Raw genomic sequence first — 25,140 nt, forward strand, 5'->3', positions numbered from 1 at the left:
TCAAATTGCACAATGTCGTTTTTTTTAACAAATTCCTCATTTTAAAAGCAAAACTATTATTTAGATTATTTAATCAGTCTACACATACAGATTTTATTATAAAATAATATATTATAAAAATATATTATAAAAAATATTACAATTTCATCGTTTTTTATCCTTAATTTTTAGGGGTACACGGGAACCTATAAAAATGCCCAAGGGGTACAGAGGAACAAAAAGGTTGGGAACCCCTGCTTTAGATGATCCCGAATGCTCCTGGCTATTATCAACTCCAGCATCTTGCCTATAACCGATGCTAATCTAACTGGGCGATAGTTAGAAGTATCTGACCTTTTCCCCTTTTTGAAAATCGGTGTCACATTAGGTACTTTCCATAGGCTGGGCACATAACCAGAATAAGACCTCTTATTCTATAACCCTATTGTAAATCAGACTAGGTGGGGCCTCCTCTGTGAAGAATTTATTTTATTTTATTTGTGGCTAGATATTTCTACCAGTGTGTTTGTTACGAAGTGACTTCTCGCCGACGGGCAGCTGGGCTAAAATACTTTAGTGGCCGCAAGGATGTTGGATGAAAATCGTTTGGCTACATATGTTTTATATTTATTATGTTATATTCATTTCCATACACTGGTTGTAGAAGCGGTGGTGTCGGAATGATGATCGTCTTGTGAGTCGCAAATGTTCCTATAGACGCAGGCTACTCTAGCCGTAGAAGCCGAACATGAAGGTGGCGCCCACCATCACGCTCACAGACAGGACGTTGACAACACTGCAGGAGAAAGGATCCAGCGCCTTTACACACATTCTGATGTAATTATGATCCCTGGACATCCAGAAATACTAACGTCATAAAGAAAAGGTGTTGGGTATGTCAAAATTGTATCTTATATGAAAACACAAATGGTATAATTTTCAGTTTTTTCATGTCCAAAGTCAATGGATTTGTAAAGATCAGAATACCTCTTCCAAGGTGCCTTCTCTTCAAGAAATTCGGCAGCTCTTTTGGCTTTTCCTCCGGCGTCAGTTCCACGTCGGGATCCTCTGTGGCTCCCTCCGCCTGGGGACTCACGCCGCACATCCAGTTAAGGGCGCGTCGCCAGTCCGGCAGATCTGAGAATACCAACAATAAGTATCATGACGAGAAGCTGACCGTTCTTCACTCTCCACTAATTTTCCAGGCCCAGGCCCATCACCAGACACTTGCTGCATGTCAGTCTCAAGGAGCTCCTGTGACATAAAGTGCATGTATACGAGTAGTAAAGCCACTGCCGTACTTTACTCTCACAAATTTTAATAGTAATGATCGGCCTTGCCACTAATGTACCTTGCTTTCGCTATTAGTAAAGATCGGTATTGCCACTGGTGTACCTTGATCTCGCTAAAAGTAAAGATTGGCCTTGCTCTCGCTAATAGTAAAGATCAGCATTGCCACTGGTATACCTTAATCTTGCTAATAGTAAAGATCAGCCTTGAAACTGGTGTACTTTGCTTTCGCTAAAAGTAAAGATCGGCCTTGCTCTCGCTATTAGTAAAGATCGGCCTTGCCACTGATGTACCTTGCTCGCTAATAGTGAAGATCGGCCTTGCCACTGATGTACACACACTCGAAAAACTATCGTTACAGTGGGGTCCGACGAATTTCACTCTGAGCAAACCGATAATCTCGGCAGGGTTGGTAAGGGTGCGATCACCCCCACCACCTCAGCTCTACTGGGGGGAGCAGGGTAGGACCCCCGTAAGGTAGGGATAAAGAGGAAGGGAGACACTGAGATACCAGATATCACCATAATATTAACGGAGTGATTTGAGTGCCACTTGTTTAAGCTTTATATTCACAAATTATTAAACAATAATACTCATATGATATACGTAACAACGGGGGGTAGAAGAATTCTCCCATGTCAAAGACAAAAACAACCAGCAACGCATGTCAAATATAGTTCAGTTCATAATGTGCCATCCTGGAACTAATGCTTCCACTGAGCGTGTCTTTTCTTTCATGAACAAGTTGTGGGCATCTGAGAAAATACCCACAACAAACTGCAACGCTAAAAGCATTGCTGGTAAGAAAGATAAAAGTTTAAACAGATCGAGTTGCATCGACTTCTACATGTTGTTTCAATCTACTCCTGGGCTACCCTTCTCTCGTGCTGCCTCATTGCATAATAAAAAGTAGGAACTTTGCGCGATTTTTAAGTTGACGAATAAGGAATTTGGCGCGGGCGTTTTGAATTGCCGAAATTAGCCGTCTCTGGAGAAGATAAATTTATTAAATAGCTTGCATACAGTAGTTAATTTGTCTAACATGTTGGTATAATGACTGCTTGATAATTATTATAGAATTAATCTTATTGGGTGCATTCCAGGATTGTTTCTAGACAAGAGAATACCGTGACTAGAGTAGTGCTTGCTTTACTAGTGAAACAAATGCCAACGTTATCTTACCATTTGGGTGATAGGTCAAGTTTATAATCCACTATAAATCTATCATAAGGGTTAGCTAAGTTTACGTAACCTCCTAGGCTCAGAGGAGCCGTATGGCGATCACTCTGATAACCGAATCCTGAGTGAGTCATCACCGCAAGGTGTTTATCGTATGTGTCTCTTAAATGGAATTTTTTTAACTCTTCACTTGTGTGTGAGGTGTTAAAGCATGATTTCATCACCTCAAACACTACAATATTATAGCTTCATAGACCACACATCATTTGACTTCGACGAAGACGCCATCCTGGTGTCTCATGAACCATTACGGTGCCAGCGCAAATTCTACTGCTTGATTTACGAATCCCGCTCACTTGGTTAAGGCAAGTGAACCCACACCAACAATACAGTGACACCAACATGAGTAGCCTGTTCTCAATGGCGTCGCCCTTGGTGTCAGTTTGTATCGTGCTGAATGTGTGTATGTGTGCTGAATGTGTAACGATAGTTTTTTGAGTGTGTGTACCTTGCTCTCGCTAATAGTAAAGATCAGCCTTACCACTGATGTACCTTGCTCTCGCTAATAGTAAAGATCGGCCTTGCCACTGATGTACTTTGCTATGGCTGATTGTAAAGATCGGCCTTGTAACTGCTGTACCTGACTGTCGCTTATAGTAAAGATGAACCTGACTACTGCCGTATACCTTACTCACTGTGATAGTAAAAATATGCTTTGTCAATGCTGTACCTATTGCTGGGATCACACATCTGCGATTTTCCTCTGCGACGGTTGGCGATTTTGAAAATGCATGAAATCGTGGTAGCATCGTCATTGTCTCTGCGAGTTTGCCTCTGTTTCAACTCACAGCAACATGGCGAGGGAGGGTCGCTCGCCTATACGCACACGAGGGTGACAGGCGAGGGGACGTCGAGGTGAATCGTGCGTGAATGCGCGCGACTGTACGCAGAGGAGCCCAATTTTGAAAATAAAACCCGTTGCGATGGTTCGCGCTGAACCAGGCCCCTTTTAGAAGGCCTTGGCTGAACGCAGGGCCTGGCGACTATGCGCGACCGCCCCTCGTCTAGCCGCTCGACGACGCTCGACGTCGCACGCATGGTCGAGAAAACGTCGAGGGCGCGTCGCTGTACGACCCATAAGGCTGCGTTTACATAGAGCTATACTATACGGGTATACGGGCACGTTTTCGGGGGGCACGCGTATAGCTGGAAATCGAACAAAATTCCATACCGCGCTACATAGGAGGCACTATACGAAATGCCGTATAGCTGCGTATAGTATAAGGCGAAAGAATCGAACATGTTCGATTTTCGTGCACCGTGCTACCGCCAGATAACCATCGCGTAGTTGTGGCAGGCTGTATTTTTCCAAGGTAAGTTAATAAATACATAGATTATCATCAGGATGATCGATCAGGTTCTGAAATGTGGTGTGGAACTCCCCAACTCAGGTCTCATTTGGAAGTGCTGTCGTACCCATGTTTTCTTTTCTTCCCATGTCTCTCCTCAGCCTCCATCAGTAAAAAAGGCCACATCTTCTTCGTCTGAAGAATCCATGTTGACGGCATCCGACTGGAAGTATAGTGTACGTGTGCAGCCCTATGTAACCTGCCGTGTCCGTATAGAGTATAGCGTATAGCGTATACCGAATAGCGAATCGTATACCGTATACCGTATAGTTCTAATGTAAACGCAGCCTAATAGGCAGGCAACTCTATCACTCTCTACCATCCATCCCCATACACACATTATATATATATATATACGTATATATATATATATATATATATATATATATATATATATATATATATATATATATATATATATATATATATATATATATATATATATATATATATATATATATATATATATATATATATATATATATATATATATATATATATATATATATATATATATATATATATATATATATATATATATATATATATATATATATATATATATATATATATATATATATATATATATATATATATATATATATATATATATATATATATATATATATATATATATATATATATATATATATATATATATATATATATATATATATATATATATATATATATATATATATATATATATATATATATATATATATATATATATATATATATATATATATATATATATATATATATATATATATATATATATATATATATATATATATATATATATATATATATATATATATTACACACACACACACACACACACACACACACACACACACACTAACCAGAAATTAATCTTGGCACTCTGCATATCCCGACGCTCTAACGCTAAGGTAGTTATTTCGGCTGATCAACCTTATAGGTTTTCAATATGGTAAAATAATCCCCATCTGGCAACGATAGTTGCTTGTGTCGACTCAAATTTGATAGTCGGTTAGTAACGAACACCCAGTGCTACCCTCCCTTGCTGTCGCTGATATTGCTTTATTGTTTCTTGATTGTAATTTAGCAGTTCTTAACCTTGTGGTCGTGATCTTCTTGGAACGAAGTAAGTTGTTTTGAGGAATATGGGATTTTATTCGTATGGTGTAATGTTTTCTGCATGTTATACCGTATCTGCAACTACTGTAATAAATTGTAAGTGGAAAGAGTTTTAGGCCCGTACCAAGAGTCGTGAAGGTTTAGCGACGAAGATCGAAGGGAAGGACGGTGCGTACCTAAAGTCACTAGCATTTTTGGAACGAAGGTCTGCAGGAGAGACGAAGGGAAGGCACGGTCTACCTGGTCTACCCCGTGTCTTCCCTCAGACCTTCGGTGAAAAAAATGTTTATTTTCAAAATTTGGCGTGACAAATAGTTGCGGTTCAGTTAAAACAACCTGAGAAAATATTTTCCCTAATTGATAAGTCGTATATTATAGCTGCAGCGAATATGTTTGTCTTGTTTACAACAACAGCACGCGCCTTCAAAGCACAGAGGTACCAGCCAGGCGGGAACCTTCGTGGCTCACATTCTCCAACGATCTGTGGTTTTTCAAATCCTTTATCATTTCAGTTAAGACATCTGGCTCTGCAAGTGCAAACAAAGGGTATCTTAATAATTTACTGCATGTAAATAACGATTAATAATGGGAAAAAAAACATGAAATAATAAATAATAACTGTGGAATGCGGTGCTAGGCTATTTAGAATATTAGGCTACCCATGTTATTTATACATGCAACATCAAATTTTCTTATGTATAGACACTTGCAGAGTCGTATGTCACTTTATCTCCCTTAATGAGATGAAATATGAGTATCTGAAAGGCTATAGATCGTTCGAGTATGATCAAACTATACTGTTTGATATGCAAGTTGTTTCTTCGTGTTCTTGTATGGTATATTATCGATGCAAATCTTCTGTTTGCGGTTCATATACGATGGTTTGAGGATTTTTTGTATACACAAACATTCAAATGATCTTCACGCAATCACAAACTCTCAATGCGCAGGTGCCACATCAACGTTCACGAGTGGACAGACCGAATGAAACGGACAATATTATGGCTGTAATAGCACCATGGAGGCATTATACCTCCATGAATAGCACTGTGTGTTTGTATGTGTGTGCATTAGATCTGGTAGGTGAAAAGAAGGTTGCAGTGTGCGTATGTGCATTTACCTTCCCGAGCGACTTGTGGTAAGGATTGAAGGCACGGTCTGAGGCCGTGCCTACATTGTCGAAGAGAAGGTACGCGGCTCGACCTTCACTACTCTTGGTACGGGCCTTACAATCTGTAATAACTAGCTTTCAAGCTAATGAAGTAGTCAAGAGAAATACATTATAATTTTACTGTGTACTCTAGCTAATAATTTTACTGTGTACACTAGCTTATAATTTTGCATTTTGTTAAGCCAGGCTATATTATTTTGCATTTAGGAATACTATTCTATTTTTTGTATTCATGAATACTAGGCTATTATTTAGCAGTTAGGAATACTATTCTATTATTTTGCATTTATGAACACTAGGGTATTCTTTTGCATTTAGGAATACTATTCAATTAATTTCCATTCATGAACACTAAGCTATTATTTAGCAGTTAGGAATAATATGCTATTATTATAAATTCATGAATATTAGGCTATTATTGTGCAAGCGGGCAGGGTAGCGGCGTGTGGCAGGACAGTGTGAGTGCGAGCGAGTGGTCGCTCGCCAACGCTTTTTCACACTCCCGCTGGCTCTCTGCCATCTCGCTTTCCGAAGCAGCGTCGCTGCCATACGCACGATGTACAAAGTCGCTCGCATACACCGCGACCCCTTGCGTTTGACGAGGGTATGCGAGCGCATACTGCGATGGTCTCTCGCTTAACCGTGCGAATAATCGTGCGATTTGGCCAATATCGCAGACTTTCTGCGAAATTTTTGAACATTTCAAAATGTTCGCGCGACGGGCCGGCACCCGCAAGTCGTGCGAACTTTACCGCGCGACTATTGCGACTAATCGAAGGAACGTCGCTACGATGTCGAGCGTATATGCCAATTTCGGAAATTTTCAAAATCGCCAACCGTCGCAGAGCGAATTCGCGGATGTGTGATCCCAGCATTATGCTGGAATCATACATCCGCGATTTCGCTCTGCGACGGTTTTTGATTTTGAAAATTTTCGAAATCGGCATATACGCTCGACATCGTAGCGACGTCCCTGCGATTAGTCGCAATAGTCGCGCGGTGAAGTTCGCACGACTTGCGGGTGCTGGCCCGTCGCGCGAACATTTTGAAATGTTCAAAAAGTTCGCAGAAGTCTGCGATATTGGCCAAATCGCACGATTATTCGCACGGTGCGAATACCATCGTCAGAGCTCGAATACGACGAAATCGCAGTGCATAAGCGCGTATATGCGAGCGACTGTTCATCGTGCGTATGGCAGCGAAGCTGCTTCGGAAGCGAGAGGCAGCGAGGAGCGGGAGGGTGTGAAAAACCGTTGGCGTCTTGGTGTGGCGAACGAACGCTCATTCGCACTCAACACTGTCCTGCCACACGCCGGTACCCTGCCCGCCTACAAAATAACTGCTAAATAATAGCTTAGTGTTCATGAATGGAAAATAATAGAATGGTATTCCTAAATGCAAAATAATACCCTAGTTGTCATAAATGCAAAATAATAGAATAGTATTGCTAACTGCTAAATAATAGCCTAGTGTTCATGAATACAAAAAATAGAATAGTATTCCTAAATGCAAAATAATAGCCTGGTTTAACAAAGTGCAAAATTATAAGCTAGTGTACACAGTAAAATTATTAGCTAGAGTACACAGTAAAATTATAATGTATTTCTCTTGACTACTTCATTAGCTTATTAGCAAGTTATTACAGATTGTAAAACTCTTTCCACTTACAATTTATTACAGAAGTTGTAGATACGGTATAACATGCAGAAAACCTTACACCATACGAATAAAATCCCATATTCCTCAAAACAACTTACTTCGTTCCCAGGCGATCACGACCCCCAGGTTAAGAACTGCTGAATTAGAAGGAAGAAACAATAAAGCAATATCAGCGACAGCAAGGGAGGGTAGCACGGGCTACTACTTGAAGCACTGGGTGTTCGTTACTAACCGACTATCAAATTTGAGTCGCCACAAGCAAATGGCGTTGCCAAATGGGGATTATTTTACCATATTGAAAACCTATAAGGTTGATCAGCCGTACCTTATTCCCACTGATAGTAAAGGTATGCTATGTTATTGCCGTATATTGCTTATGGTGAGAGTATAGAAGGGCCTTGCCACTGCCGTACCTTACTCTAACAGTAAACAGGGGTCTTTTCACTGCCATGCCGTACCCTTTTCACTGATAGTAAGGATATGCCTTGCCACTGCCGTACCTTACTTTCGCTGGTTTAAAATATATACATTGCCACTGTCGCGGACCTTATTATCTCTGATAGTAAAGATAATAATTATACCTTGTTACCGTCATGCCATACTCTCATTGGTAGTAAGAGGACCTTGTCACTGCTGTACCTTACTCTCACTGATAGTAAGAGGGGCTTTGCCACTCCCGTACCTTACTCTCATTGATAATAAAGAAGGACCTTGCCACTGTCGTATCCAACTTTTTCTGATAGTAAAGAAGGACCTTGCCGCTGTCGTATCTAACTTTTTCTGATAGTAAAGAAGGACCTTGCCATTGTCGTACCTTACTTTCACTGATGTAAAGAGGGACCTTGCCATTGTCGTACCTTACTCTCACTGATGTAAGAGGACCTTGCCACTGTTGAACCTTACTCCTACTGATAGTAAAGAAGGACTTAGCCACTATCGTACCTTACTCTCACTGGCAGTAATGATGGGCCTAGTCACTGTCATACCTTACCCGTGCTGACAGTAAAGATGGGAATAGAGTACAAAAGGTATAGAGGAAACTTTCTCTGGAGTAATTAGTACAGAGGCCTTTCTCCATAGCGGTAACAATATATAGTGAGTTAAGACGAAGAAGGGGGCACAGTGGACTCCTTAACATGGCGGAGACTGTATAATTTATAAATAGGTGTTTACAATTGGGGTTCCGTGGTGAATTATGATAGATGGCAGCACTGTTTGTGGTCCCTCGGCGTGAAGGCGATGGAAAGGCAATAGCTCTCATTTGTTTCTTAAAACGTTATTTGAGGAGAGTACTATAATATATCATCCAAATAACCCAAACTATTTCGTATGAAAATAAAACAAGGAAGAAAACATTGTTTATCTTTCTCTATTATTTGCATAGCAAAGCTATTATTTTGCAAACTTGGCAAACTTTATAAATATGATACAAAGATGATACAATCAGTCTTCCAGGAATATATGACCATTCAAGGGATTAAACTACGTACATGTTTCTACTGCATGTGTTAGCTTCACCTTATCGTGAAAATATATCTTTAATGAATGTTGGGATTTGGCAACGCGAAACATTCCTGTACTCGAGATTAGTTTGTGCTTACAAGGTCAAGCCCCGTTCACATTATATGGGATGCGGTCACACATATAGAGAAAGACTGTTTCACTGTAGTTATAGTTTGTGCCTGCAGCCACACTTTACAAATACATGTGCAGTGTCTGTATCTTTGTGATCCCATCCTATCTATGGTAGGGACTTGGCCTTGTAAACTAAACTATAATATAAATGCATTTTGAGGCTTGGCCACTGTGAACTCCACTCAGTCTCGTATACAGGACTCTCTCTGGGTGTCCTATTACCAAAATTAATTCTAGATTATATTTGGCCAAATATCAAGCTGATTTGGCTGATATTTGTTCAGTGCACTAAATTGTCACATATTACTGGAAGTTTGATTTCTCTCACCTTTCCATCAAATAACAAGATGGCGAGAATAAATTTGGACTGCCCGGTTTGCAGCAAAATAGTTGTGTTTTGCAAGAAATAAAGAATGGTAAGTAATACTTTTTCTCTGCTACATTTTCTTGTAGAATTGTTTTTAAGAAAATTATTTTCAAGAAACAAATGAGAGGTACGTTTTGCTTATCCCTCTCCATGTCGAGTGGCCGGATGAAGGCCTTACTTCTGCCGAAAATGATACCGAGGGGGGTTAAAGAGTCAACAATGCTGTAAAGGTGCCTTACTCGAGTCACGAGCAGTATAAAAGCCGTACCCTTTGAGCCACTGGTAGATACGCTGGAAGCGTCGCCGTCCTCTTTCTTGGGTAGAATCTTGACCTGGTCGTCAGGAGCCATCTCATTCCTCCATTCCCTCACGGACACACGAACCTCCTTGCTGTTGCGACTCCAGAAGGTGAGGCGGTACAGCTGCGTGAGGGGAAGGAGCGTGTTAAATGTTCTCGTTGCAGGGAAAGAAAGATATTTTGTACACATTTGTTTTGACGAGGTATACGGATCGGTACCTATTTTTTGTAATGAAGATTGTTACTTAGTGGACAGTAGACGGGTGGACGGGAGTGGTTTGGAAAGGGCTGGTAGTCATGTTCAAGGCGACCTAAACGCAATGGATTGGGCAAGAGGCTTATTTATCATCTCTTCAGCTTTTCCCTTGAGGTCCGCCCACAGTCTACCACCGCGACCCCTCCCCTCTCATTTGTGGGGAGACCAAAAGTACTACCGCATATTCCAAGTGGGGTCTGACACTCTAATACGAATATTGTATAGTGGCAGTATTACATTTTTATTCTTGAATGAAAATTTTCTATTAAAAACACAACATTCAGTTCGCATCAGTGCACTGCTGTGAACAACTGGAGTTTGACACGACTTAGGCACCCACGTCCATAACACAGTGTATGCTCTTGAGTTTCACATCTTTTATTTCATAATCGAACGATTCGAACCTCCTATTTATTACTCCATCTTGCAGAACCTGGCACTTGTCAATTTTCAAGAACATCTCCCATCTACCAGACAAAGCCGAAATTTTATACAAATCATCTTGGAGGCTTTGCATGTCTTGCTGTAAGAGGACCGAGTTGCTAATATTCGTGTCGTCAGCATACCTCTTTAGTAATGAAATTATTGAGTTCAACTTCAACGTTGTTGATGTAAATTATGAACTGCACTGGGCCATGAACTGAGCCCTGAAGTGACATGCGTCCACTCCGAGACAGTCTAGGGTATCAGGACACCTCTCCTCCCGAAATTTATTTCTCTTTCGGCCACTCCTCTCTAATTTTTTTTGGAGCAGTGAGTAGCGGGCTTTTTTTTCATTATTTTTTTTAAGCCCTTGAACGGTTTCCTTTGCTGTCAAAAAAAAGTTCTATCAGAGAGAGAGAGAGAGAGAGAGAGAGAGAGAGAGAGAGAGAGAGAGAGAGAGAGAGATTTACATAGATGTACAGATATATTCAGACCACAGACCCCAACGTCCAAAGTAGGTTATTTTTCCTTGAGCCTAAGTGAAACTATATAAAATCAAATGGCACCAACCTTTGCATTTCTACAGATATTTTGTTTTTATTTATTAATGATCCACGAGACATAATAGAGTTAAATCAGAATATGTGCTTATCATTGTATTCATTCATACACACACTGGTAATATTTCTGTGGTGTCTGATTCACTTGTTTGGGTGAAATTCTTTTGTGAAAAAGTCACATATTCGTGTCACTAGTAAAAATGAAACAAGTATCTATGTAAGTTTTACCACCATGAAATATACACAAATAGATCAATATGAAAGCTCATGCGCAGTAAAATATGCTATTTATGGTATCTGATACCCCCAAAATGGCGTGTAGGCTGGCTCGGGCCTCGTAGCTACAGCCAGTCAACATTGCCAGATTGTCGTACTCAGCCGATTATATTTCCCGACTTCCTACCCCCAAACTGTCTTCTGGGCACCAATAACGAAACTAAGTTATAGTTATCGTTAAAAGAGTTAGATGCTGATGTTTCTTGCCAATAGTTAGGCGTCAGAAACAGGTAAATACTGTGCTCTGAGTACGATGACCTGGCAGTGGTGGCTATACGTATTTTCATATTATTGTTCTGTTGTTTATTCAATGTTCTGTTCAAGAAAAGAATACCCATAATTTTAGTTAGTTTTGGTTATAAGGATTTTTTTATGAAATACAATTATAACATTACCTTCTACTAGTTAGGAACCATACTGAATCCTGGATCGGCTACGGTGATGTTAGGTGCGCCTCTTAGTCCATCTTTATGAGGGGATACCCCCATACTGGAGGGGGTTGAGTGTGTGGGTAAGGTGGGTGAAAAGGCATAGATATATACGCGTGCCGGAAGAGTGGATGGATGGGACAGCGTGATAGGAAAGGGTCTTTATTCTTTTTTAATAATTTCTTTTACAGTATAGGAAACAGCTCAAGTGAAAAAAAAAAAAAAGAAAGAAATAAAGCCCGCAAAACACTGAGAAGTGGCCAAAAGAGAGGTCAATTTCGGGAGGAAAGGTGTCCTGATACTCTCCTCTTGAAAGAGTGCAAGTCGTAGGCAGAAGGAAATACAGATGAAGGAAGTTTGTTCCAGACTTTACCAGCGTGAGGAATGAAAGAGATGATACTGGTTAACTCTTGCATAAGGGATTTGGACAGTAGGGATGAGCTTGCGAAGAAAGTCGTGTGCAGCAGGGCCGCGGGATGGGGGGATGCAGTTAACAAGTTCGAAGAGCAGTCAGCGTGAAAATATCGAGAGAAGATAGAAAGAGGGGCAACATGGCGGCGGAATTTAAGAGGTACGAGACTCTCAGTACGAAGAGAGAAGTTGATGAGACGTTAAAAAAGCAAGAAGATCACCAGTAGAACGTCCCTTGCGGAACTCATACTGGCGATCAGTTAGAAGGTCAGAAGTAGATAGATGCTTATGAATCTTCCGATTAAGAAATTATTCAAAAGCTTTAGAAAGACAGGAAAGTAAAGCTATAGAACGGTAGTTTGAGGGATTGGAAGTGATTATTTAGAACGGTCACCCTTCTTAGGCACAGGCTGTATGTAAGCGTACTTCCAGCAGGATGGAAAGGTAGATGTTGAAAGGCAGAGGCGAAAGAGTTTGACCAGGCAGGGTGTCAGCACGGAAGCACAGTTTTTAAGGACAATAGGAGGCACTCTATCAGGCCCATAAGCCTTCTGCGGCACTTTCTGTTTATGAAAGAGTTTTTAGGAAGTCGAAAAATAGATTTGGCACGATTCAGGGCGGAAATGTAAAGATCATAGTTAGCAGAAGTGCGAAGGCTCTGGTACCTTTTGTGAGCTGCCTCTCTATTTTTGATAGCACGAGAACAATCGTGATTATACCAAGGCTTTTTAGCATGAGGAGTAGAGAAAGTATGTGGAATGTGTGCCTCCATTCCACAGACAATCACCTCAGTGATCCGCTGGGCGCGCACTGAGGGGTCACTTTCCTGGAAGCAGTGATCATTCCACGGGAAATCGGAAAAGTACATCCTCAGGTCGTCCCACCGAGCTGAAGTAAAATGCCAGAAGTACCGCCTCTTCGGGGGGTCTAGAGGGTGTGCAGGAGCGATAGGACAGAATGTGAGCTTGTACACCAGGCTGGTCAGTGAAGAGCATGAAAACCAAAGCTGGTGGTGAACATTGAAATCTCTTAGGATGGAATTTCAGCGAATGGAGACGAGTCAAGATGTGCTTCACTTCAGAGTTCAAGTAGTCAAAGAATTTTACATAGTTGGTAGAGTTAGGTGAGAGATATGCAGCACATATGTACTTATTAAAAGAGTGACAATGAAGTCTCAGCCAGATGGTGAAAATTTCTGAAGAATCAAGATCATGGGCACGACAGCAAGTGATGTCGTTGCATACGTAGACGTAACATCTAGCTTTGGAATGAAAATTATGATAGAGATAGTAGGAGGGAACCGAGTAGAGGTTGTTATCGGTAACCCCCGAGACCTAGGTTTCGGTGAGGAAGAGAAGGTGAAGTTTAGAGGAGGAGAGATGGTGTTCCACAGAATGGAAGTTAGAGCAAAGACCGCTAATGTTGCAGGAGTTGATATAGAGAAAGTTGGGAGAGTTATCAGGACACCTTATTATCGGCACCAAAGGGTAATCAGATCTGGGGGCATTTATGGACCTCCCCCAGCCGGGGACTCCGAGGCATACATACATACATACGTACAGTTGAGTAGTAATGACTGATGGTGATTAGTGCGCATAGGATGGAGGGGAGGTAAACATTTGCCGAAGGACGGTAGCTGGGATGGGATGAGTATATGACACTGCCACGCAAGGGATGGTTTGGGCAGGGCGGATACTCGTCCTGCAGGAGGGTGGGGTTGAGGGATGTGGTGGGGATAGTATGCCTTAATGCACATTTAACAGAGAGTACATCCGTGATATAAAAAGGGGTGGATGGGACGGGATGGGTTATGCTGTACTTACACACTTCTCAGGAATTGGCTCGGTGAGCAGCGACACCGCCACCGTCACCACCATGGTCAGCAGTAGCAGAATGCATCCGAAGTGGAGGTAATGCACGTTGCCAACGATCACCTTGATCCACTCGGGACGCTTGTCCGCTGATTCTGGCTCTGTCGCGAAATCACACCGCTGTCAACATTCATGTGTGCGGTCACTTCTTACTCTTTACTACTTGCTACAAGTAGCAAGTACTTTCTACAGATAATGCATTAAGTACCTAATATATCATGTCGACTCATTCTAGACATTGTTTGTGGCCTGGCGAGGCGGGAGCCATAATCCAAAGAATACATATTCTTTGATCTTGTCTAGGCATTCTTTGGACGTTTAGTTACTGAAAAATTCATGACCAATGACTGTGAACCAAAAGGACACAGGAATCAAGACAGCGCCAAAGTCGTAATGTTTCGTTTATTTTCTGGCTGAATATCCCGTACCTTGTATAACTGCCCCTGATATCCCCGAGTTGATTTAGGGTTTCTTAAGTCCAGACATACTTACTGACCCTTTACGGGGCTGTGGCACTGCGCGACTCACCAGGCTCGGCGAGTCGCGAGTTGAATATGAGTAAAATGAAAATATTAATAATTATATATAATTGTAACTGAGCCTCTAAATTATAAAGTAATTGTAAATTGAATTTTATTTGAGTTTTCATATAATAATATTTGTAATTGTAGTTTTGATTGGGCTTTAAAGTTAGAAAGCAATTGCAAATCTAATTGCAATTGGCTGCTGCTCAGTATATATCTTTATATTACATCATTACACAAGGACACCAATTCATACCATAACTGGCTAAATACAAAATGCGTCAGTACACATCAAGTGTTGTATACGCTACGGGACGTAGCATTGTTTAGTCATCATGCTGGAATGTCTCCAGCATGTTTGAGTCCATCCATCACTTGCACTCCTGAGTCATGCTACCTGTGTGTGATGAACCACTAGCGCTGGCTGCCTGACAGACTTAACATCAATATTAATTTAATCATTCGTAGAATTTAAATTAATTGAAGTAATTCAATACAAACTATCTACTTCTAATTGTGATTTGTGATTATTACGATAAAATAATTGTAATTAAAATTGTAACTGAAAATCTAGAGGAGTAATATAATTGTAATGGTAAAGGTAATTTCTGGTTATCATGTCGAAGTAATTGTAATAGAAATTGTAACTGAAAATCTAGAGGAGTAATATAATTGTAAAGGTAAATGTAATTTCTGGTTATCCTGTTGAGGTAACTGTAATGGAAATTGTAATTGAAAATCTAAAAGAGTAATTGTAATTGCATTTGTTATTGGCACTGAACTCTGCAGTTACTCCAAGCTTGTGACTCACCTCCACAGGGAGGAATAACGAAAGCGAACTCCATGATGAATCTGGTGAGACCGATGACCAGACCCACGATGAGACCCCAGAAGGCGCCCTGCAGTACACCAGACATTCCCTATTGTAGTCTCATGGTGTATGTACACTAATGAGGATAAATAAGGCTCCTATATCATGAATAGGCTTACCATATGGAGGGAAATAAGAAGCAATAGAACTTACCGGCTCTGTAGTGCGTGGCCAGAAGATAGCAAGAAGGTAGATTGCGCAAATTGGTGGTGAAAGGAAGGACGAGATGCTTTGAATATAAATGAACAGCTGGCCACTGGCTGTGCTCCTGGAGAAAGCAAGAGTATTAGGCGTGATGTAAACGAAGAGATTTGATGAGCAAGAGAAACGACAAAGGTGATTAGTATATATAGTAGAGGGCTTACTGTATGACGGGGATCCAGATGATGGAGATCACCACCATGATGAGCACAAAGGCGCGACCTACGATCAGTAGCTCCACGTCAGTTGCCTGCTTGCGGATCCTCGTCCATATGTCGATAGAAAAAATGGTAGAAGACGAGTTGAAGATGGAAGTGAGGGAGGACATGGGGCGCCAGCATCACCGCCAACATTAGCCCAGTCAATCCTGTAGGAGGTGAGACCACGAATAAAAATATGTGAACACATGCATGTTGGTAGAGGTAAAATTAGAATATGCCAGCAGCATCAGTATCGGTATCGGCAGTATCGGCCTTTATTTGCAGTATCGGTGTTGGTATCGGCATGGTGAAAATATGGTCGATACTCCGATACTTTTCTGGCTTATTTAGTATGTGAAACAGGACAAATATATTACATGACACTGATTAACAGATGATTATGAATTTTATTTTGATAAAAATATTGGTGTCGGTATCGGCAAAATATCGGCCATTTGTCAGTATTGTAATATCGGTATCGGCTGAGAACTGAGCATCGATATCGGCACATCTCTAGTAAAATTATATCTAGTAGTCAGTTTAGATCGTACCGTCTGGGAGAACATGAAGGACGAGCTCAACGTAAGCAATGTTCGTGCATCCAGCCTCATTGTTGCAATATTTTCACCTCCTCTGGATCAACGCATGCAACCTTGTCCGGGAATAGAACGCGTGACGCCATTCCAGGAAACACCAGCATGAAGAGCGGCAGGAACGAGCAGTCCCGCCAGAATACAACCTGCTTTGACGTGGGTCATGTTTTACTGGAGAGTTCGCTGAACGATAACCTGTAGGACAATGATATATATTACGTGAAAAAAATACCGTTAATACATACATTTATTTATTAACAAACTGACCAGTAACACGATGATTATTCATGCTGGAATATATACCTGGTCGGTGCACCAGTACCAAATGCCAGAAACTGTGGCACCAAAGATCATGCCAGTCAGGGCAAATCAGACTCCCAGGCTTGATTGACCTGAAGAAGTTCATAGAGTCGGAGGGCGGCTCTCCACAATTCGTTACATTGTCGTTGGCGTATCTTGTTTCATTGGGGATGGCATAAAAAACTTGTCAACCATCTCGTTGTAACCACCACTTTTTCAAAAGCTACGAATGAGACTAGTTATATATTTAATTAAGTGTTCATGCCACAAAATTGATCTAATAAGGAAGATGCATATTATCAGTGTACTCACTTAAGCCCATGAGGGTGAGAGCACCGGCAATCATGAGAATAGTTTGTACAAAGTCAGTCAGATGACAGCCGTAAGGCCTCCAGTTATCGTGAACACAGCAGCAATGGCCAGCAGTATGAGGATACTAATGTAAAGCCATTCCTCGGAATTCTTTTGAAGCGCCTGCTGTATAAACAGGGCTCCAGCGTAAAGATCGGCCTGTGAAGAACAAAATGAATGATTAGATAATCGACTGTTTGTCTGGGCACTCACAATGTTTTATGAAACAAAAAATCCGGAAAGAGGAAGAAATTTACCGATATCTTGGTGAAGATGGAAAGGAGAAGAGCAAGGCAGGAGAGGTAGACCCTGATACGCTGCCCTCCAAACCTCTCCCTGAGATACTCCGGCATGGTGTAAACGCCCGAACTCATGTACACGGGCACGAAAAGCCAACCCAGCATCATCAGGACGAATATAGCCTGAAGCAGAATATCTTTAGTGATACATAGCAAAATCTGAGTGAGTTAATTTTGGAAGCCATGCTTTGACATACATGTTTCCATCAATTCTTTTGGGAGCTTGCGTATCCAAGATTGAATTAAGATAATTAGTTAATCTATAAGAGGATTTATTACAAAAAATAACATAAGTGGTTGATCTTCGTTTGTGGTAGGTGTGGACTGTAGAGAAACGTTCATTAAAATAATTATTTTATCAGTCGTCAGTGACACACACTCTCTCACACACTCACACACACACACACACACACACACACACACACACACACATGAAGACTCACATTCAGCTCAAAGGAAGCAATGCCAATCCCAGTTGCTGCCCCGGAGCCCGCCAGTCCGATAAAGTGACCCGACCCGATGTTGCTGGCGAAGAGCGAAGCGCCCACCTGCCGGGGAGGAGGGCGTGAGGAAATGTGGCTCGTGGACACACACACACACACACACACACACACACACACACACACACACACACACACACACACACTTACAGGGATCCAGTGCATGTTGCGGGACGCCAGGAAGTAGCCCGACATGCTGCTTCGCTTGGACCGCCATGACGACATGGGAGGCGCAGAAAGGACACATTACTGTAGGTACCGGTCCTATTCACAACTAACAATATTACTATAAGACTCATTCTTTTTCTTATCATTGTTCTTACTCGTACCCTACTTCTGATATTTATTTCTTAGATAGCCGCCACCACCATAACAACAACAACAACAATAACTACAACAAAAACAACAGCTACTACTATATATATATTTTTTTTTTACAGAAAAGGAGACAGTTCAAGGGCGTGAAAAAAAAACGATAATAATAAAAAAACCCCGCTACTGATTGCTCCCGAATAGAATACATTGGAGTGGCCAAAAAGAGAGGTTAATTTCGGGAGGAGAGATGTCCTGATACCCACCCCTTGAAAGAGTTGAAGTCGTAGGCTGGAGGAAATACAGATGCAGGAAGATTGTTCCAGAGTTTACCAGCGTGAGGGATGAAAGAGTAAAGATACTGGTTACCTCTTGCGTAAGGGGTTTGGACAGTATAGGGATGAGCTTCATTAGAAAGTCGTGTGAGGCGAGGCGGCGGGAGGAAAGCATGCAGTTAGTAAGTTCAGAAGAGCAGTTAGCGTGAAAATATCGATAGAAGATGAAGAGGCAACATCGCCACGGAATTTTAAGAGGTGAAGACTATCAGTAAAGGAAGAGAGCTGATGAGACGAAGAGCCTTAGACTCCACTCTATCCGATAGAGCTGTGGTGGAGCCCTCCACACGTGAAATGCATACTCCGTACGCGGGCGGACAAGGCTCCTGTATATGGATAGCAATTGTGCGGGGAGAAGACTGGCAGGGACAGTACAGAACACCCAACCTCGAGGAAGCTGATTTAGTGAAAGAGGAGATGTGAAGTTTCCAGTTAAGATTTTGAGTTAAGGATAGACCGAGGATATTTAGTGTTTAAGAAGGTGACAGCTGGTGTTGTCGAAGAATAGGGATAGGTGTTTGGAAGATTGTGTCGAGTTGATAGGTGGAGAAATTGGGTTTTGAGCAAGGTCTGAGGTTAAGCGTTTTGCAGTCTCCAGTCTGGAGTCATATACTTCCTGTTGGGATGGTTTTCTATTGGAAGTAGTTGAATAATGCAGAGTGGAATTGTCGGCGTATGAGTGGACAGGACAGTTTGTTATGGAAAGAAGGTCATTGATGAATAACAGGAAGAGAGTGGGTGATAGGACAGAGCCCTGTGGAACACCACTGTTAATAGGTTTAGGGAAGAACAGTGACTGTCTGCCACCGCAGAGATAGAACAGCCGGAAAGAAACTGGAGATAAAGGGACAGAGAGAGGACAGAATCCGAAGGGCAGTTTAGAAAGCAAAGACTTGTGCCAGACTCTATCGAAGGCTTTCGATATGTCTAGCGCAATAGAGAAAGTTTCACCGATTCAAAAGCTTTAGATAGACAAGAAAGTAAAGATACAGGGCGGTAGTTTCAGGGATTGGAACGGTCACCCTTCTTAGGCACAGGCTGTACAAAGCCGTACTTCTAGCAGGAATGAAAGGTAGATGTTGAAAGGGAGAGACGAAAGAGTTTGACCAGGCAAGGTGTCAGCAAGGAAGCACAGTTTTAAGGACAATAGGAGGTACTTCATAGGGTCCATAAGCCTTCTGAGGGTTGAGGCCAGAGAGGGCATAGAAAATATAATTTTGAAGGATCTTAATAACAGGTATGAAGGAGTCGGAGGGGGAATGAGTAGGAGGAATATGCCCAAAATCGTCCAGAGTGGAGTTGTTACAGAAAGTTTGAGTGAAGAGTTCAGCCTTAGAGGTAGATGAGACGGCGGTGCTGCCGTCAGGGTTAAGGAGAGGAGAGAAAAAAGAAGAAGTGAAATTGGAGGAGATATTTTTGGCTAGATGCCAGAAGTCACGGGAAGAACTAGAGAAAGCAAGGTTTTGACATTTTCTGTTGATGAAGAAGTTTTTGGTAAGTCGGAGAATAGATTTGGCACGATTCCGGGCAGAAATATAAAGATCATGGTTAGTAGGAGTGCGAAGGCTCTGGTACCTTTTGTGAGCTGCCTCTCTATCTTTAATAGCACGAGAACAAGCAAGATTAAACCAAGGCTTGTTAGCATGAGGAGTTGAGAAAGAACGTGGAATGTATGCCTCCATTCCAGAGACAATCACCTCTGTGATGCGCTGGGCACACACAGAGGGGTCTCTCTCTTGGAAGCAATAATCATTCCACGGGAAATCGGGAAAGTACATCCTCAGGTCGTCCCACCGAGCTGAAGCAAAATGCCAAAAGCATCGCCTCTTCGGTGGGTCCAGAGGATGTACAGGAGCGAAAGGACAGGATACAAAAATAAGATTGTGATCGGAGGAGCCCAACGGAGAGAACAGTTTGACAGAGTAAACACAAGGGTTAGAAGTAAGGAAGAGGTCTAATATGTTGGGCCTGTCTCCAAGACGGTCGGGAATACGTGTAGAGTGCTGAACCAACTGCTCTAGATCGTTGAGGAGAGCAAAGTTGTAGGCTTGTTCACCAGGCTGGTCAGTGAAAGAGGATGAAAGCCAAAGCTGGTGGTGAACATTGAAATCTCCCAAGATGGAGATTTCAGCGAAGGGAGAGTGGGTCAAGATGTGCTCCACTTTAAGAGTTCATATAGTCAAAGAATTTTACATTGTCAGTAAAGTTAGGTGAGAGATAAACAGCACAGATGTAATAGAATGACAATGAAGTCTTAGCCAGATGGTGGAAAATTCAGAAGAGTCAAGGTCGTGGGCATGAGAAACAAGTGATGTTGCGCACGTAGACGCAACATCCAGCTTTGGATTGAAATTTAGGATATAGATAGTAGGAGGGAACAGAGTAGAGATTGCTGTCAGTAGCCTCAGAAACCTGTGTTTCGCTGAGGAAGAGAAGGTGAGGTTTAGAGGAGGAGAGTGTGTGTTCCACAGAATGAAAATTAGAACGAAGACCGCGAATGTCGCAGAAATTGATAAGAAAAAGGCTCGAGGAGTTACCGACTACTATTACTACTACTACTACTACTACTACTACTACTACTACTACTACTACTACTACTGCTACTGCTGCTGCTGTTGCTACTACTACTACTACTACTACTACTACTACTACTACTACTACTGCTACCACTGCTACCACTGCTACAACCACGTCTACTACTACTACTACTACTACTACTACTACTACTACTACTACTACTACTACTATAATAATAATAATAATATTAGTAATGGCCAAAGAAAGACAGGATGAATAAACCCAGCCAGGACTCGAACCACAGGAATGGCGCACGCCGCCACCCGTACAGCGGGGTGGCGGCGTGCGCCACTCCTGTTCAATGTCAATTCAGTATGATAATAATTTACATATTAGTTATAATAATAATAATGTAATGATAATAATAATATTAAAGATAATTCTTAATTTCGCACTGTCACATGGTTATCACAGCATGAAGGACGTGACATTTGTTGTCACACACACTACACGCCCCGCCCACACACACACACACACACACACACACACACACACACACACACACACACACACACACACACACATGCACGGTGTGAGAGGAACTTCAGCTAATTTCATAGTGGGAAGCTGGAAATGCTATCAAAGAAGGAGATGCATTTCACCAAAGGTAGCATTGAAATTCTTACTAATCATGCTCTTTTACATCTGCCGGAATCGTGCCATATATATTCTTCGATTTGCCAAAATTCTTTCAGCAATTGAAATTTCCAAAATCTTGTCGACCGTAAATTTCCTGCAGAGACTTTTGACGTCTATCCAAGAATTTTCCTAACAAATTTAACTTCATCTTTTACCACTCCTCCTTATACAGACTACCTAGTTTATACGGTGTGATCTGAACGTTACGTAACTATTGTTTGCCAAATGGTGCTGAAATTTTGTGGATTTTCACTACATTATCGTGTCAGTGGCAGGAAGAGTGTGGATGAGGAAGGGTTAGCTTTGATGGGTTTGAGAGATAAAGCATCAGAAGGCGAGACCGTGGGGCTTCTTCGTAAGACCTGTGAGTTATGAGTAGTCGCTGCCAGGTACACGTCAGCAGGTGACGCTGGTGATGAATGTTTTCTTAATTAGTGCATTTGATGTATCGTTCGTGACTTAATCTCCTTATCTTGTTATGGGTGCAGCAAGGTGATGAATCAGATATTTGCGAGCCTGTCAGTCAAACTTTATGAAATGGTAGCAGTCTGTGGCTTTTATTATCTGTTAATCTGAGCAATTATTTTGTTTATAAGGTTCAGGAATTTAAACTCAGATTCTGCCTGGCTTGTGGTGGCTCCACCGTGCATAGGACAAGTTTTTTTATCGAATATAGTTATTTAATGAATCTAACTGTGCCAAAGGTGAAGACAGGTGTTTTTCATGGGGAGAATAAGGAAGAAGAAAAAAGTGGGAGAAAGGAAAACTTGAATTAAGGAAAAATATATATGAAGTGAAAAATATCGTGAATTATTACAGGGGATGAAAAAAAGAGCAGAGGACGGAAAGATTTGAAGAGGAAGGAAAGGCAGAGTCAGAAAAGAAAGAAAAAGGAACAGGAAAGGAGGAAGAAAAGGAATAAGAGAGAAAGAAGGATAAAGTTGCTTCCCATTTTCCAATACGGAAAAAAGAGTGAAAATGGAGGAAAAAAAAAGAAGAGTAGGGAGGAAATGCGGAGGAAGGACTGAATCTTCTGAGCCATTACTGAAAGGACTGTTGAATAACAGGGGTAAAGTTAACGAGGTTGATTGGAAAGTGCAGGCCTATTTCAAGGGTAAAAGGCCAGAAGTTTCCCCGTGGCCCGTTCTGGTTATATACCTGCCAACCTCCTCTCCTCCTGCTTCTTGAAGAGAGTATATTCATTCTTACCAGATGTCACTAGCGACTATGTCTTGCCCACAAAGCTTGAACTATTATTTCATTTATCGTAAATTACCTGTGTTTCTCTGGGACTTGTAACAATGGGGTATATTCAGGTTGCCAGCCAGCAGGTGTCACTACCGACTTTGTCTTTGGGCCCATGAGGCAAACTATTCTTTCAGTTATCGTAAATCACTTGTGTTTCTCTGGGTCTTGTAGCAATGGCGTATATTCAAATTGCCAGCCAGCGGGTCTCACCATCGAGTACGTCTTTGGACCCACGAAACTTGAACTGTTCTTTAAATTATCGTGTATTACCTGTGTTTATTCTGGGCCTTGTAACAATTACACTACAACACAGTAAGTCATTCTGTTGTTAAAAAAAAATTAGTTGATCACTCTCGTTGTTTTATTTATTGGTAAACGAGACAAAATAAATGACTTTTGGAAGCTCATCCTCACCCCCAAAGTTTTTTTGGATGAAAGCCCTGAAAAATCAAGCAGCACTGGACATTTAAAATAAAAATATTTATATTACAATATTTGCTCGACGAAACCGTCACAACACTAGGACGATCAGGTAGCATCCAGTGTTGGAGTCTCCAATAACTTCCGCTCCCAGCATGTTACACTCCACCCTCAACTGAGTGCTGGTTGTTGTGTGGGGTGGACGCTTGCCGCTAGTGCCGGCCCGAGCCTCAATGGGGCCCTATGCAGTATTTGATTTGGGGGGCCCCAAAAAAGATCTTGTGCCAATAATTATAATCAGCATACAAAGCAATAGTTTGTAAATAAATTAACCACCGGACCACTAGCTAGTGGTTTTGGGTTTTAAGCTTACCATAAAATACAGACGTAACAAAATCATTCCGTATTAAGTGAGACATGTTGAGTTCTGTTTTGCTACTTTTCCACCAATACGGAACGCATTTTGTTCCATATGTCTCCACTTTCATGTTGGGGACACGATCATGCATCTTAACATAGTTTGTAATTTGTAACACTGAAAAAAAATATATTTGTTTGAATGAAGGGGACACTTTTGAGCAGTTATTTTTATTTTATCAAGACACGAAGACCAAATAAGGACGGAGAGTCACTGATATGCGGTAGCCCGCAGGGTGACATGGTGATATCATCCTGCTCTGTCTGCAGAACGTTGCGCCAAGGAGTCGCAAATGACACGTACTTTAGATAAAAATAAAAATAAATAGGGGGGCGGGGCAGGAGGTTGGGGGCCCTAAAGCAGCCGCTTCGCTCGCTTATGCCTCGGGCCGACCCTGCCTGCCGCTACCAGGATGGTGGGCAGGTCAAATGTGATGACGTTTAGGGCTAGGAGTGTAGGACGGAGAGTAACACGGTAGAATCGGAAGCCGGTGACAATCACGGAGATTCAAACAATGAATGCTACAGTTTCTGTCGAGATGCTAAACGCCATAATGTTTCTTGATAAATTCCTTCGAAGGAGAGATTGATACACTCTAAGCAGATACTCAGCAAATATTGTATTATAAATGTATTTTTCCAAAGGTTCAATTCTGCTAGATTTTGCAGGGCTTTCATGCAAGAAAGAATTTTAATGAAGATAAGCTTCCAATACTCAGTTATTTTGCCTGGTTTACCAATAAGTAATACAACGAGAATGATGAACTACGTTTTATTACCAATAGTATCATATATTGTATTGACGTACAATTGTTATATGTCCCAGGGGAACACAGGTAATTTGCGATAATTGAAAGTATTATTCAAGCTTTGTGGGTCCAAAGACGTAGTCGGTGGAGACATTTGGAAAGGATGAATATACCCCATTACGCTTCAATACAACAAGGGATACTATTGTTGTTTTATTTATTGGTAAAAGAAACTATGAATGACTAATTGGGCTTAGGCTCATTAAAATC

General features: G+C 41.5%; 1 pseudogene; it reads right to left on the reverse strand.

The window, feature by feature from the left end:
• Positions 1-594: 594 nt before the first annotated feature.
• Positions 595-18,398, reverse strand: LOC126995396 (sodium/glucose cotransporter 4-like; annotated as a pseudogene).
• Positions 18,399-25,140: the final 6,742 nt, after the last annotated feature.

The sequence above is a fragment of the Eriocheir sinensis genome, chromosome 8, assembly GCF_024679095.1.
Source record: "Eriocheir sinensis breed Jianghai 21 chromosome 8, ASM2467909v1, whole genome shotgun sequence".
Taxonomy (NCBI): Eukaryota; Metazoa; Arthropoda; class Malacostraca; order Decapoda; family Varunidae; genus Eriocheir; species Eriocheir sinensis.